The sequence below is a fragment of the Strix uralensis genome, chromosome 6 (assembly GCF_047716275.1).
Source record: "Strix uralensis isolate ZFMK-TIS-50842 chromosome 6, bStrUra1, whole genome shotgun sequence".
Lineage (NCBI taxonomy): Eukaryota > Metazoa > Chordata > Aves > Strigiformes > Strigidae > Strix > Strix uralensis.
In genome coordinates this window covers 27,841,122-27,856,655 of record NC_133977.1, presented here as the reverse complement: position 1 = coordinate 27,856,655, position 15,534 = coordinate 27,841,122, and positions in this window count along the sequence as shown.

Here is a 15,534-nt window from a genome sequence, read left to right as displayed (position 1 = left end):
GCACCTCGCTGTGGTGGTGGGGAGGGCACCCATCCGGCTGCAGCAGCCTGCGGGGGCCAGGCAGTGAATCATGCTGCTGGTATCTCCTGGCTGATAACTTCCCCTCTCCTCCCACGGCTGCACGCCCCTTGGGGCTACAAAAAAAAAAAAAAGTGAATTAAAAAAAAACCCAACCCAAATCGAGGAGGAAAATACCAGGCTGGAAGGAAGCAAGTGCCCCGGGCCCAGCGGGGAGCGGCCCGTGTCTTCATTTCATAACGCTCCCGCAGGCAGCGGGGAGCTGGGTCAGCTGTGACGGATGCTCTGCCCTTCGCCACCCCCAGGCATGAGGGCTGACTTTGCCCCTCCAGGAGGGACTGGGTGGATGGGATCCTTGCCCCTGCAGCCAGCTGTGTTTTAGGGGCTGAGGAGAAGAGGAGGTGCTGGAGGTGATGGAGGGAAGCGTGGAAGCTCCTGTGATCTTGTGGCACCTGTGTGGCTCCTTCTGCCAGCGCAGCAGGGACAGCAGGGCAGATGGCCACCACACCTTTCACCCTTTGCCCCAGGCACTAGCCGGACCTCCTCCCCGCCCCAATGTTCCCTGGCCACCCCGTCTCCCCTTTCCCTCCCAGGCTGGCCAAAGCCCTGTGTCCCCAGGGCTGTGCTGCTCAGGGCAGTGGGGCTCTGCACATCCATCATGCTTCAGCACTTTGTAGGTGGCATTGGCTTCCCACCTCCCAGGGGCTGCTTTGCAGGTGCCTGTGATCTCAGGGCTGCCTGGGGTGATGACTGACTCACCACCAAGCTCTCCCGGCACCGCACTGGCCCTTTTGCTCCCCTGCTTACTAATCCCAGGCCACCTGCGCTGCAGCAACTGGATCCCAACACACAGGTCCCCTGGCCAGGCAGAGCTGGGGAGGGGACCGTAGTGAAGACAAGGTGTGTTTGATGATGCAGCCAGGGGATGCAGGGCAGGGCCGTTCGCCCCCAAGCACATCTCATATCCCGCAGCAAGGGACCAGGCTCTGAGCATCCCAGGGCTGCAAAAGCTGCAGTTTACTCTTCCTTTACCCCCCCATTTTGGGAACATAGCGCTGTGAAATGGTACACCAGTAATGCCAGCACAGCCAGGGTGTCACTCCCAGCACAGCCTGGCCACTGAGCCTGGCAAGACACAATGCCTGGTGCTGTTTGGTTCTGCAGAGACCCTGTCTGAGCTTGGGACTCTGGGACATTCAGGGGAAAACATAAAAAGATCCCTTGATCTTGGTGGCTCTGGGGGTGGCATGGTCAGGGGTGCAAGCGCTGTGCTGTAGGGGTGCTTTGGGCTGCAGGCAGCATGCTCTGGGTGCAGGCAGCTCCAGGGTGCAGGCAGCTCCAGGGCACAGGCTTCCTGGTTGCAGGAGCTCATTCCCTCCTGGGGCCAGCTGGCTCCCAACGCAATACCAACCTTCAAGATCTGCTCTGTGGCTTCCCTCGCTGAGTGTCTGGGAGCCACAGGCAAGATGCCAGTGTGCCTGTGGTTACAAAAACAGTGTCCCCATGCTTCCCTAACTGGGAACCAGCCACCAGGCAGCCATCCTAACAACCGCACTGCTGGGCACAGAGAGTGTGCAGGACGCCTCCTCTCCCCACAGCCACTGCTGAGCCTCCAGAGCCAGTTGCCAGAGAGGGCTTGGCTCACCAGGGTCTGGGCACCCCAAACCTCTCCTCCTCCAAGAGCCTGAGTGCAGCCTCCCTGATCCACAGATGGGATCTGTCCCAGTCCCACCAAAGAGTCACGTTTCCTCACATGGAGGGACTATGTGAGCCTGCTGAGCTGCTCCAGCCTCGCACCTTCTGCTGCGTGGCCCCCCCGCCCCATGAGGGACACCTCCACCCTGCAGGGCACCACACATGGAGCTGGGCTGAAGTGGGAAGGTTCAAGGTGCTTTGCCCAGGAGAGAGGAATGACCATGAGGGTAGAAGAGCCCAGGCAGATGATGGAGGTAGTTTCCAGCAGAGGGGACCGGATGTTCCCAATGCTTTCCCATCATCTCCCTGCAAAGCCAAATCACTAAGGAAGTTCCAAAACTAAAAAAGAAATGGCCATCTCTTTCACATGCATGTCATGAAAAGGGCAGTGAAGGCTTCTAAAGATGGCAGCAAGTCTATGCTGGCAAAACCAGGTGGAACTTACTCCAATTTCATCAAGTATTTTGACCCAAGCTCTATAGATTCCTTCATCCCTGAGGGTCCCTGCTGCAGAGGGAACCACCAGCCTGGTGGCTCTGCTAGGGCTGTGCGAAGTCCAGCGATTTTCTCAAAGTTTGAACTTCCCTGTCCCAGGAGCAAGAGAGACCTTCTCAGCTCCTTCCAGCAAGCCAAAAGTAAATCTCACTTCTTGCCCTTGCAGTTGTGGAGAGCGATGGGAAAACCTGACCTGAGTGTGACCGCTGAAAAAGCAATAGAGAGACCTGAGCTGGCCCAATCGGTTTGCACTTCTGCCAGGTCTGAAGCCACATGTGCAGCTGTCCAGATACTCCAGGCTGGTGCTCTCTCAGACGCTGGCCTTGTGCCCATTACCAGACACAGCGTGGAAAAGCCAAGGGGACAGTGGATTCCCTCCAGCACCGCAGGTCGCTGGGTCCTTTCTCCTCTCACCCAAAGCCCCAGCTCATCTCCTGCTTCTGGAAAGCTCCAGCAAGGGTGGGGAAGGTCTCTGGGGGTGGCAGGGGGGGAGTGGGGGGGCTGGGACTTTCCCCAGGAGATCACAGGAGGAACTTTTGCTGGAGGGTGGGGGGAACCAGTGAGGAGTTGCTACATCATGCCCCAATGAGCCGTGAGTAACTCCTCTGGTATTTCTTCCCCGGGCAGAACAGTCATCAGAGCCAGATCCTGCCCGGGGGAATCACTACATGGCAACGCCCAGCCCCATCCAAATTCCATTCCTGCTCCCAGCAGAGCCGATGTGAAGCAGAGCCATGATGGGACGGTTGCCTGGTACCCCCTGTCCCATCCCACCCACTGGGGTGCCATGAGCATGGCCATGGGCAGGGCTGGCAGTGCTGGCTGGCAGAGTCTGCTGGGCTGCTGACCCGCAAAAGCAGCCAGATGCACCTGGGCTACTGGAAGTCACAGGAGAGCAAAACCTCATTGCATCTGCTGGTCCAAGGGGAGCAGAGGGCGGTCCCTTCCTTGCCTTGGACTAGGTAACTGGCCTCCATGCTTCCTCTGGTTGAGAAGCAGGTGGCCATGGCTTGAGACCCTTTCCAAGAGCCTGGCTGGCACCGTGCTGCAACCCGAGCTGCTGAGAGGTGCTCCGAGGCTTTCCTGAAGTTCAGCCCCAACATGTCATGCTTGGCACCAGTACCTGTGCAACCCCCCGAAAAAGAAAAAAAAGAGTTTGGCCCTAACTGACCTGCTTGGCAAGGCAAAGTACCTACAGCGAGGCAGCAGCTGGCTCGGGAGAGGAGCCTGGGAATCCTGTGCTATCGCCCCGGGCCCAGCTCCTGCCCACCACCCCCTGCCACAGCATGCTGGTGGCATTGCCCTTCATGATGAGGGGTGGACCATCTATCCAGTGAAGAGGCTGTAGCCACCACTGTGTTGAGCTCGTTGAGTGAACAGACATGCCAGCAGCAGCTTGACTCTGCATGAGCGCCCCTGCTGCCTGGGAGGACTGCAGCCTCCTTGCTCAGCCACAGCTGCACCAGCCCTTGGTGCTCCACAGCTGGGTGCCCCTGGACATGAGGCTGCCATGCGCCTGCGGAAGGGCCAGCAGTGTCTGGAAATGGGTGGGATGGGGAGATAGAGAGCAGAGGGAGGGCTTGGGCTGAAGGCTGTAATGGAGCCAGGGCAGCTCCAAGGGCTGGGGTAGGAAATGCTCACAGGGGAGGCTGGACAAAGAATGGGGAAGAAAGGGGCTGAGCAAGCTGGGAGCAGAGTTTGGGGTGCACTGAGCCTCTTAGGCAGAAGATCGGAGTGGAGGCAGGGTGGGCAGTCACTGGAGTGAGAGCAGGCGGGAGAGATGCACAAGAAAGCAAGCTGATAGTGTCTCAGAAGGGGGTGATGTGGAGGTCCTCCACAGCCCAAACCCCAGTGGCTGAGATCCCCACAAAGCAGATGGGCACCAAGTCTCCCCGGGGAGCGTGTGGACTCAGAGGGAATGTTGTAACTGTTAGACCCCCTTGCTTGTGATGTGCCCCCTGCTGCAATGGCTCCAGGTAGGTTTGGACCCAAATACTCTTTACTCTCTCAGTCCTGCATGTGGTCCCCTACCTCAGGAAACACCAAGGACACCCCAGGCTTCTCAGGGAGCGTGAGGGACACTGGTCAGATCTGTGGCACCCACCATATTCCTTTATCCCTTGACCAGAGATCTCTCACAGGGCATGCCCAACCCTGGCTGCTGCATGAACAGGTGCCTTTTGTCTGTCCCCTAGCTGGAACTGAAGAAGAGGAAGGTGAGTGCCAGCAACAGGGAGGGACATTGAGGTCCACCAGCATCCCCAGCTTGTTGCCTCCATGAGGCAGATGGAGGAGGCAAGAGGATGACTGACTGTGACAGAGCAGGGCGCACCCAGCGAGGGGTGTGACCCTGGAAGCAGCCTGGTGGGGACAACAGGACCAATGGGAGAAAGGGGGGAAAGCTTTTTGGACATGGATGGAGAACACCTGGGGGGACTTTGTACCACCCCTCTCCTTCCCCCCATGGCAATGGGAGGTTTTGGGCTGGAGATGACCCAGGGGCAGAGCCGGCGTGGGGGCAGGACGCCAGTGCAGGGGAGGTGGGAGCAGGTGGCTGGGGGTCAGGGGATGAAAGCGCAGGGTCCTGCGGGGGGGGGTGACAGGAGCGGTGCAGAGGCAGCCAGCACAGCCAGGTGCAGCGGGAAGGGCTGGGGGGAATGCAGGGAAAAGAGGCCAAGTGCAAAGAGAGCAAAGGCAGCGCAGGAAAAGAGAGCGTGGCCAGAGAGGCAGACATAAAAGGGGGAGTGAGGCAGGGGAGAGATGAAAGGGCCACGGCGCGGGTGCTCCTGCCTCCTCCCCAGGCTCCTGGGGCTCTGTAATCCCCGGGGAGCTGGCTCCTCTCATGTGGTGGCCCGCAGCTGTGTGCGGTCGGCTCAGCCCCACCACTCCGCACTGGGACTTTCCAGGAGGGGGAGAAACCCAACACAAAACACATGACTTAACCAGCGCCTGCCAGGCCCCAGCGCACGCGGGGTCCCGGGGCACCCCAGTACACAGCATGCCCCGGGATGCTGCAACCCACTGGGGTCCCAGCCAGCCGGCAGGCACAGTCCCTTCTGCTCCAGGGAGAGGTGGCCCAGAGCAGGGTGAAAGGGGTATGAGGCTGGCGGGTCAATGGGCAGAGCTCCAAGGTGGTTATATACATGCACAAGAGCCGGGTTGAGCCAGGGAAAGCCTGGATCAAACAGCACCTGAGGTAGTGCAGGGCCAGCCCCTTAGGGGCACCCCTGAGGGCATGAGGGGGGGGGGGGGGGTGCAGGGACCTTATGGGCTCTGTCCCTCTCCCCTGCTTCCCCTGTCAAGTGCCATACCCTCGCCTCCTGACTACCGGGCTTGTCTCTGGGTACCAGGGATGCAGCAGGACTTGGCAGACAAAGTTGGCACCCATCCTGATGGGTCACTAGGTCACTTATTTTACTGCTCAAAAGCAAACCAAGAACCCAGGCCACAGCAGATACTAAAGTGGTGCTTCCAAGACACTTGTGACTTGGGATATCTCTGTTCTTCAAGCCTAGCTCAGGCCACTGGAGGGGGGCTCTTTCCCATAGCAGATGGCCTTGCTGCTGGACAGTCTCCTGTTCACTACTGTTGATTGCAGTAAAAGTACTGTTGATTGCTGGGCTCTGCAGGGATGCTGGGGTCTCTTCTCAGCTTTGGGGCAGGTGGGGCAACAGAGCTGGTATCCATGGGGGGTCCCCCATATGTCTCCCTCCTTGTCTCAATTCTGTCTGTGCCAACCTTCTCTTGTGTACCTATGTGAACCTGGTGGGCTCAACTAGAATTGACTCTGACTGAGTTTAGACAGCACCAGAAGCTGCCTTTGCCTTCCTGTGTCAGGGCTTTTCCTCTCCCCAACACCACTTTCAAGACAAAAGAGGACTGGTGCTTGACAGCATGGCCAGGAAGTTTCTCTGAGCTCCTGGCGAGTGTCACTCTATAGGACCTTCCCCTTCTAAAGGCTCTCACGGAGCAGGGTTGTGTCAGCTCCACAGGTATTGCCCCTCTGGGGAGATCCCATCTAACTCCATCTTTTTGGCTACATTTGGAAGGACTCTGGCTTCCTCCAGAATACCCCATCCACCCTCAGCAAGGAGCTGAAAGGGGAGTCTCCATGGGACAAGGAAGTCCCAGCCCTAATGCACTGTCCCTGCCCCTGCCATGTCTAGCTTCTTCTCTGCACTGGTCAGGGAGGGTCACACCTCCCTCATCCATGCGCACATGTAAGAAGGGGTGCAGAAATCCCAGGGTGCTCCCCACGCCTGCACAGCAGCCCTGAAATTGCTCCTGGGAACATCTCCCTGTACCAGCCAGGCATTGGCTCCATGACCGCAGTGGGATCTTGCTGCAGGGACAAAGCTGAAGAGGTGATGAGGGTGCTGGAGTGGGAAAGAGCCCAGTGCACTTGGGGAGCAAGGGGGAATGTGTCCGCAGCCCCCCATCCCTCCCAGTACAAGCCAGCCCTCCCCAGAGGAATGCTCCAGCACGGCTGCAGCTGCAGGGAGGGGAGGTGCTTGCCGAGCACCGTGGCATGAAGGCATGATAGGGCACGCTCCGCCGGACCATGAATACCTGTCCCAGGCGGTTAGAGGCACCCAAGGCGTGTGCGGGTGGCTCAGGAGCACACGCCTCGTCAAGCCTGGGCGGTGGTGCTCTACTGGGAGAGGAGGCTCTTTCCAGTTCGTCCTCCCACACGAGCTGGTGAAGGGCAAACTGCCCCTCCACCAGCGACCCGCTTCCCCATCACACTCTGCACGTAATGCACGGGTCTTGTAGGGGGGAATACCCCTCTTCTCCCTGGCAAAGCAGGTGGGAGTGGGCCTGGCCTGAGGCTGGGTGTGGGCTGGGTGGCCTTGCTGGGTCCCTCCAGCCTTAGCATTGCTGCTTGAATGAATTACCAAGGGAGCTGCTGAGCAAAGGTCAGAAATCAGGAGATGTGCAAGGCAGTGAAAGAATGAAGAGAAGCATAACTAGCGGTGCCTGGTGACTTGTTCTTACTTGCTGCTTGCGTGGACATGGACAGCGTGCCTGTCACAGGCATGGGGACACGTCCATGTGAGCCTCATCCCTGTTGCTCACGCACAGCTCACTGCCCCTGCTGCTGCAGGATCCTATTGCTGGGGACAGGCTGCACCCCTCTGCCATTCCGCTGATCACACTGCCTGCACCAGACCAGGAATACAGGTCATCCCAAGAGGCCACCAGACTCTGCTCACTTGTGCTCTCAAATCAGGTACCAATGTACATATATCCCCAGGGGTGTTCTAAAGGGCTGAGTCCAAGTAGAGAATGAGAAAAAAAGCCAAAGTTTCCAGCTGTTTGCAACAGCTGCCTAAAAATAAGCATGTACCACACCAGGACACTGCCAATGCAAAACCTCTGCCATGACCAGCTGGGGTAAAATATCTGCTGAAGAAAGGGGCTTTTGCTGAGCGACATCTTGGAGCAAAGCCAGGTCTGGACTGATGTTGGTAGCCCTGCCTGCCTAAAGGTCTGCTCCAGACTGCTGTGTTTCTTCTGCGAGTTGAGGACTGGGATTTCAAGGTACTTCTGGGACTTCTGCATCCATTTAGGCTAGCAAGGAGGCACATTTCCAGCAGCGGGAACACTGGAGTGCTTTTGGCCAGCACTTGGGAATCTGCAGGGCTGGAGGGATTTGAGCCAAGTGAGGTAGTAACCTTTGAAGACACCTGCCCTCAGGAGGTGGGGGTTGTGACAGGAGAAGTGCAAACTCAGAAGACTTCTGCCACGTTCCTCCAGCTGTAGGACCCAGCACAAGCCCAAGGTGGCTGTGAAGTGGAAGGGGGCAGCACTGTGGTTGCCCCTCACATCCCCCCCACACACACTACCTGCCCAGCCTTACAAGAAGAAACAAATCTGTGCTGTCATGGTGCGTCATGCTCGCTGTTCATGGGTGCTGAAGCCTGTGGTGGGATGGAGCGTCCTGGACTGGCTTTGATGTGGCTGCCTGCTAAAACCACTCCTGCAAGGTCACTGGGCAGCAGCCCTGGCTGCAGGGCAGATATCCCAGATACTGCAGGGGCTTCCCTTCAGGTGGTGTTGGTTGGGCTGAAAAAGGAGCCTGTCAGCAATGGGAAACCCAGGATATGCTGGACAATAAGCAGTCTTTCGCTGGAAGCACTTCACAGCTGGCAGCTCAGCCCTGCAACCTGCTTGCAAGATGGATGCTGTCAGCTCTGGTGCCAGAGCCCAAGAGCTCCCCTGGATAAAGCAGCAAGAAGCAGCCAGGCTGGGAATAGGACCCAGAAGTTCTGTTCTTGGTGTCACTTCCATGTCACATGTCACCTAGACTGACAGGGAACCTGGTCCTTGTGCTGTCTCAGTAGTCTGGTGCTGTTGCTGGAGGGAGTCAGAGGAGATGCCTTGAAGAGACATCCCCGGAGGCATTTCAGGATGTGAATCCCCCACAGGAGGTGAGTCCTGCGGCGAAGCACAGTGCTAAATCAAGGCTGAATGCAAACATGGATGTGAGGACTTTTGTTGCTTCACTTGGGGACCAGAAGCTAGAGAGGGGATGAGAGAGGAGGTTTGTCCCTGCTCAGCCCATGCACGCTTCAGGGGGTGCTCAGGCTGTGAGAAGAGTCGCAGACGCCATCAGTCCGTGGTGGCTGCGGTTCCCAGAGCCTCCTCACTACCCATCCCTGCTGCGGGCTTCCCGTTGCCACAGTCATGGCACTTTAGGATTTGGGATTCAGCTCCATCCCTGACCTTCTGGGGAGATGCCCTTTCCCACCAGGCACCTTTCTCCACTGTGCCACTGCAAAGCCCAGGCCTGGCTTGGCACCACGCTCACTGGGGACCACAGAATCCCTCAGCAAGGCATCCAGGCTCGACGGGAGCCCGGCTCTCCAGCTGCTGGCAGAGCAGCCCTCCCTCACCAGCTGCCCCACACTGGGGCTGCAAACAAATAAACAAACACCCCAGCACCGAGCCCCAGCAACTCATCCCTTCCTAACGACCGTAATTACAGTGAGGCAGCTGGCGAGAGGTGCTTGAAACCTGGTGTGTAAACATGGCTTTCTCCTCCACTGCTCAGGCAAAAGCAACCTCCTTCAGGAGAGCAGTAATTTCAGGAGGGGGGTCCACGTTGTTGCGGCGAGGGCTGTGGCCGGAGACTTTCATCTCGGCCTTTTGAAGCAGGGCAGAAATAATAGATGGCAGCCAGCAACACTCCACCTCGCTACACTGCCTGCTCTGGGCCATTTTCCACCTCCCGGTGGGTAGCTGAGTCTCTTTGCCCTTCCCAGCCCCTGGGCCAGCCACCGGCTCCCTCTCCCTCACCAGGATGGGTGAAAGCACAGGGAATTTCAGAGAGCCAAGCCAGGGCTTGCACCAGCCATCCAGGAGCTAAAAGAGTCATTTTGTGCCCAGAAGGTCTGGCAGCCAGTGGCACCAAGGGATGGCTGGGGCATATCATCACTCCGCATCACCACCTATCTCGCTCCCTCACACCGCTTCTTCCAGGGCTGTGGCTGCTTGGGAGCCAGCAGACCAAGAGCAAGAGCTCAGATACCTCGGTGATGAGCACCCTTCAAGACCGAGCAGAGAGGTGTGGCTGCCCACAAGAAGAGGTGACCAGAAGGTCCCTGGTGATGTCACCTCTTGCAGAGCAAGCCCAGACTATCACATGCAGGATGTCCCACTCCGTGCACAAGCATGCTACATCCCTGCAGTGTCCCCCAGTCCTATCCCCTGCTCCTGTCTCTCAGCCCTACCCTAAGGTTCCTTGGGTACCACTGAAGAGGAGAGGAGGTGTGGGGGAAGTGGAGGGCAGAGGCTGGGGAGTCTGTGTGGATGGAGGAGGGTTGGGAGAGGTGATGGAGTGAAGGAAGATTGTCCCAGTTGGGAGAGGTGGGTGCAGGAGACCCTCACTCCCTGACTCAGCTCCCAGCCCCTCCAGTACTCCCCAATACGCAGCCCTGAACACAGATGCTCCCGAGCTTTGGGCCTCTCTGCCCAAGCGTTGGCTCACCATCACCGTGCTCCTCCTTGGCTCCCCTCTGCATCCCACTCCTGCTGCTGGCCCAGCCTGGTGTCACCAGAAGCCTCCCACGCCAAGCCTGGCGCAGCTGGGTCCCTCTGGGGAAGGAGGCGGTGCGTGTCCTGCCGACGTGGGGAGGGATGCCACTCTCTCACGTGGTGCCAGCACAGCGTCCCTGCGGAGAGAGGGAGGGACGGGACAGTCTGGACTGCCGCAGTCACCCTGCAGCAATGCCAGGCTGAGTGTTGGTGAGTCCAGAACCATGGCATGGCAGATGGGCACGGCTCCGGGCACGGCTTTCCCAGGACACGCAGTGGCAAAGCTTCAAGAGATGCTTGGTTTTGTGGGAGCAATTCCTGCTGGCTGTAACATCCCCTTGCCACGTGCCGAGCTGTGTGTGCTGGCAACAAGGGGACAGTGCTGGGCACATGGGTGGTGGCTTCCAGGCACCTCAGGCTGACTCTCTGCACAGTGCCAGGCTGTTAGCTGAGGACAGGCATACTATGTCTGGATAAGACTATCTCAGCACACCCTGTGAAGGGCGCTGACCTGTATTGGGATTGTTACTGGAGGCATTGTATGCATAATGCTGCCTTATGCCCTGATGGCTTGATGCCCTCCTACATTCAGAGCCAGGGTGTTAAATCCACCACCCTGGACCACTTCCAGCTCAGGTAACTGCATGTGCCAGAACCCCCTTCCCTGCAATTCAAGAGCAGGACACCATCTTTCCATTGTTGGGAGGGAGAAAGAATACTGTTGCCTGCCTGGGGTGCTCGGCTGATGTTCAGCATCAGCCCCAGCAGGCCCAAGGGGAGGTGCTGGCTGCCACACTGCCAGGTGCTGCACGGAGGATGCACATGGTCCAACTCCCCACTGACGTAACTCCTGGGAGGCAGCCGGGAGCTGCCAGTGGGGATTTGGCCCACATCACTCAGAGCACTTGGGGAGCTGTGCCGAAAGGAGGTAATTGTTAAATGTGGGTTGAGATAGGCTGAGCGGGAAGGGCAGGAGGCCAGGGAGGTGGCAGACACCTCACCAGGGCTGGCTTGATTTACACAAGTTGGGCTTTGTTCAGTATCTCCCCAGGGTTTCGTGGCTGGGAGGTACCACCCTGTGCTGCTCTGATGACAGGGAGCCAGGAGGCTGCTTTGTGGAGCCTTGCAAAACCTTCCCCAGCAGCCATGCCTCAGCAGGATGCAGCAGCAAGGGGAGGGGGGCACAGCAGGGCTGCCTCAGGTCTATCTCAAACTCTGGTGCCAAACCCCCTGCAAAACAGCAGCCTCGAAAACCCTTGGGAGAGTGGCACGGGATGTGGGGGGTATGGAGCGGCCTCCCTATCTGAACTGAGGGACAGTGGTCACATCCTGGCCATGTCCTGGACAGCCTTTGTCTGGAAACCAGGCTGAGAGCAGCAGCAGTGGGCTGGAGGCTGTAACCTCCCCCATATCAGTCATAGTCCAGACTACCAGCAAAAACATCACCTGAGGCAGAATTTTTGGTCCACATTGTGCTTCACACCCAGGGCAGAGGGCTGCTGAGAGCTAACAGCATCTTCTGGGCCAGTGCGCAGTCCCCACAGTCCCCTGGAAGGACACCAGGCAGGTGAGAGATGCCCCTGGTCTGGCAGGAGACAGACCCTGGATGCTGGGACAAGCTCCTTTAGCCTTCAAGCCTCCAAGTGCATGCCAATGTCCACTAGAGATGATGTCCTGATGGTTAATGGTGCTGGGACACGCCCCCTCCCTGTCAGGGGAATATCGTACTGCCTGCAGTGCTACCAGCCAAGGAGGGAAGACCCATCACTGCCTCAGGCGAACAGATCAGGTCTCTTGTGTGCCAAATCTTGACACTGGGGTCTAGCAGACACCTGGGTTATGCACTAAAGCATAACTGTTCCCCATGGGCAGCCTCAGTTCTGCCATGTGTGCCCCAGCTGGGTCCATGGGGAGCCCATGGTGCAGAGCTGGCTCCCAGGTGTTTGTAGCCCTTTCCACCATTGTACGTCACCAAAGCGGAACCTCCTGTCCTGCAGGTATAACCTGTCCTTGTCCCAGCGCTGCCTCACACACACTGTGCCCAGCCATGTAGTCAGGCTCTGTGTTGCTCACCGCCAGCATCCTCCAGCCCGTGCATCACCTGCAAACCTGGTCAGCAGTGATGCCACCTCCCTGCTTGCTGGTGCTTCAGTCAAACTGACAAGTGTCTTCAGGACTCACCAGCATGTCCCTGCCCACTCTGCCTTGCCTTCTGCCTTGCTGACCTCCCTCCCTGAGCTGCACATCCCCAGCACCACCCTGGCCCATCCCCAGCACATCCCCTGCCACCTACAGAGACAGTGTGTGTCTCTGCACTAAAACCCTGAAAAAAAAAGGCAAGGACCTGGCCAGCTCACATGCTTACCCCCACCAAGCCAGGCTGGGGCTCAGGTTCACAGCAGCACAGCTCCTCTCTCATGCTGTCCCCATCTGCTCCTCAGCTGTGCCCACACAGGTGAGGTCTCAGTGCAGGAGAGATGCCCCTGGGCTCTTTTGCTGATCAGGGTCCTGTGCCCAAAGCCAGTCTGAGTCAGGCTCCTTGCTTGGCTGCTGAGAAGTACGTCAGACCCTGTGAGCCCGCCTGCCCTGAGGCTTTGCTGGCTCACACAGAGTGGAAGAGAAGCACAAGGGTCTGTCTCATGCTGTGCAACGGTCTCATGGGTTGCAAGAGGCTGCACAGCATCTCATGGCATCCAGACACCTCCCCAAGCTGCTGCCGTGGACCCCAGGGTGTCTGACCATCCCCACTTCTGCATCCTGGCCCCTTGACCTCTTCACTGCCTGCTGCTCATCTCTGCCTGGCCCCCAGACCTGGTTCCTGAGTGGGACAGGTTGGTCTGCAGGTCTCCTGCCTGCTGGTCCTTCCCAACACACCCAGCCTCTGGGTTTTGGGCTGGCTGTGGGGGGTGAGCAGGTCTCCCCCAGCCCTGCAGTCCTGTGCACCCCTCTGCTGAGCATTTCCAATTTGGGACAACCTCCTCACCAAACCCACTACAAAGCCTTCCATAAAAGTCACGAAGGGAAAAAACCCCATACATCCAAGGCTAGAAGTGCCTTGCGTTTTCCTCAGCCAAATACTGCCTGGCAGAGCAGGAGCAAGGATCCTGGGAGAGGCAGCTCCCTACCTGCTTGCTTCCTCGGCCACGACTCCACGGCCGAGCTGGCTCCCCAGCACCTGCCTCCCCCCAGCCTGCAAGCCCCAGGGCAGCGTGCAAGGAGTGACAGGTGAGTTGGCAGCAACCCGGCTCCGGCATCCCTCGGCGCTCCTTCAAAACCAAGCCCTTTGCATGCCGTGTTTCTGCCGTGACGAACCAGCAGACATCAAGGAGAAGTAATTTGCTGGGATTCTTCAGGCCAGGCGTGTCCCGACGCCCACACGCCGCTCTTGCCCGTGCGGACGGGAGACACGTGCTCTGATGTTTCCCGACACCCAGCATCACTGCTGGCTTGTGGTCGCTGGAAACACCGGTGGGGGAGTTGGGTTGGTTTTCCTCTGAGACCTTGGAGTCCATGGGTGGGTATCAGCTCAGGATTTGCCCTTCCCAGGACACAGGTCATGACACACCAAACATGCAGGGTTTTTGCAAAGATTATCAAGGCGGCTTTACTCCAGACAGGACAAAACCAGCTCCAAAGGGAGCAGCGATGCTCTGCCCTTCCCTCTGTTCCACTGCTCCGGAGCATCCTTTGGCTTTAGGCAAGTCCTATCACATACCCAAGCTGTTGCTCTGAATCACCAAGTCTGCCTCCTGCTCCTGCTCCAGTAGCTGATAGCCTTCCTCAGCAGAGCCAGGAACAAATCCTCTGGTCTGCTTTCCAGGTTTCCCAGGTCTCTGCAAATCTCTCTGAGCTTTTAATTCCTGACTCTGAAGCCAAGTCAATCTGTCCCATCTCTGGCATCCCATGCTCCACCTCATGGCAGGGCTCTGGGTGAGCTGTGCGCAGGGCTCGGGGAGGAGGATCCTGAGCAGGGCTGGTGGAGCGGCTTAGTTCCCCTGCATCACGGTCCCTTAGTGGGGAAATCATTCTTGGAGGCTCAGTGCCGGCTGTGCCCATTGCAGACCTGGGCTGGTGAGCCAGGCCTTAGGGACTGGGACATGCCCAGCTCCCGCTGACTTAGCAGGAGCTCTGCTGGGCAGTGAGCAGGGACAGAGGGCATGTCCCATCCCCAGCACGGAGTGGCTCAGTGCCATGCCTCAGCTGACTCTTCCACACAAGCAGGATCTCAGGGCCTTGGGCCAGGGCAGGAGCCTCTCTTGGGAGGGTTTTCCAAGGAAGGGATGCTGAGCCAAGCTTCTCAAACCAGTCCTCCCCTGGTGAGGCAGACAGCAGCCTCTGTCGGGATGGGCCGGGAATCTCTTTGGGGATGGCCAGCAAAGGCACACATACCCCAGCATCTGGCGAGGCTCCGGCATGCTCAGCCATAGCCTGGGCTCGGTGACAGCCGGGCTCAGCCCAAAGTGCTGAGTCGGCTGAATCCAGGCCAGGATGGCTCCTGCCCTTGCAGCAAGCCGAGAAGCTGAGAGCAACCCAGAGTCGGGAATCATATGGCAAAGACACAATCCCACAAGCCCCCCACTCCCTGCCCGGCTCCCACCGCCCTTCCTGGGGCCAGCCTGGCCTGCGGAGGGGAGTGGTGGGGCTGGGGGCTAGGAACACCCTCTCTGTGGCTTCCCTCCTAATAACGAGGGGATGACGCCATGTGCACAAGCTGTTCCTAAGGGAGGAATGTCCTTTCTTCTTGTGCCATGTCGCGGCCGGATAAGTACAGGCCTCCAGCTCAGCAGCCTCCGCATGGCTTGCCATCGCAAAGTGTACCTTCTACATCTGGCCTGAATGCTCTACAGCTGCTGGGGCTGCCCCCTCCCTCTTCCCAGCACATCTGGGCCAGGCAGCACTGTGATGGTGAGGCCATAGATACTGGGAGAGGCTGGGATGCACTGTGAGGAGATGGTGCTTCATATCCCTCAGGGAGGGGCTGGCACTGGGGACCCTCCTGGAGGGGGGATCCTGTGGCTGTCATGTGCCTTACACCACTACAGTGGTCCTGCTTAGATAGTTATAGTGCCCCTCCTGATATAACTAATGGGACTGCCACCTATACAGCTACAGGGGACCCCTTTATACTCTGACAGGGACCACTCTGACCTGGGAGACTGCCCGCGTACATGTAGGTGCTTCTTCACCTCCCCCCGCCCAGTGGTAGAGATGGGGTCCCAGTTTAACAGCCCAGAATATTGCGTGGACACTTCCCCTGCACCTCCAGGCCTCAGGGCTGCCTTTACAGCC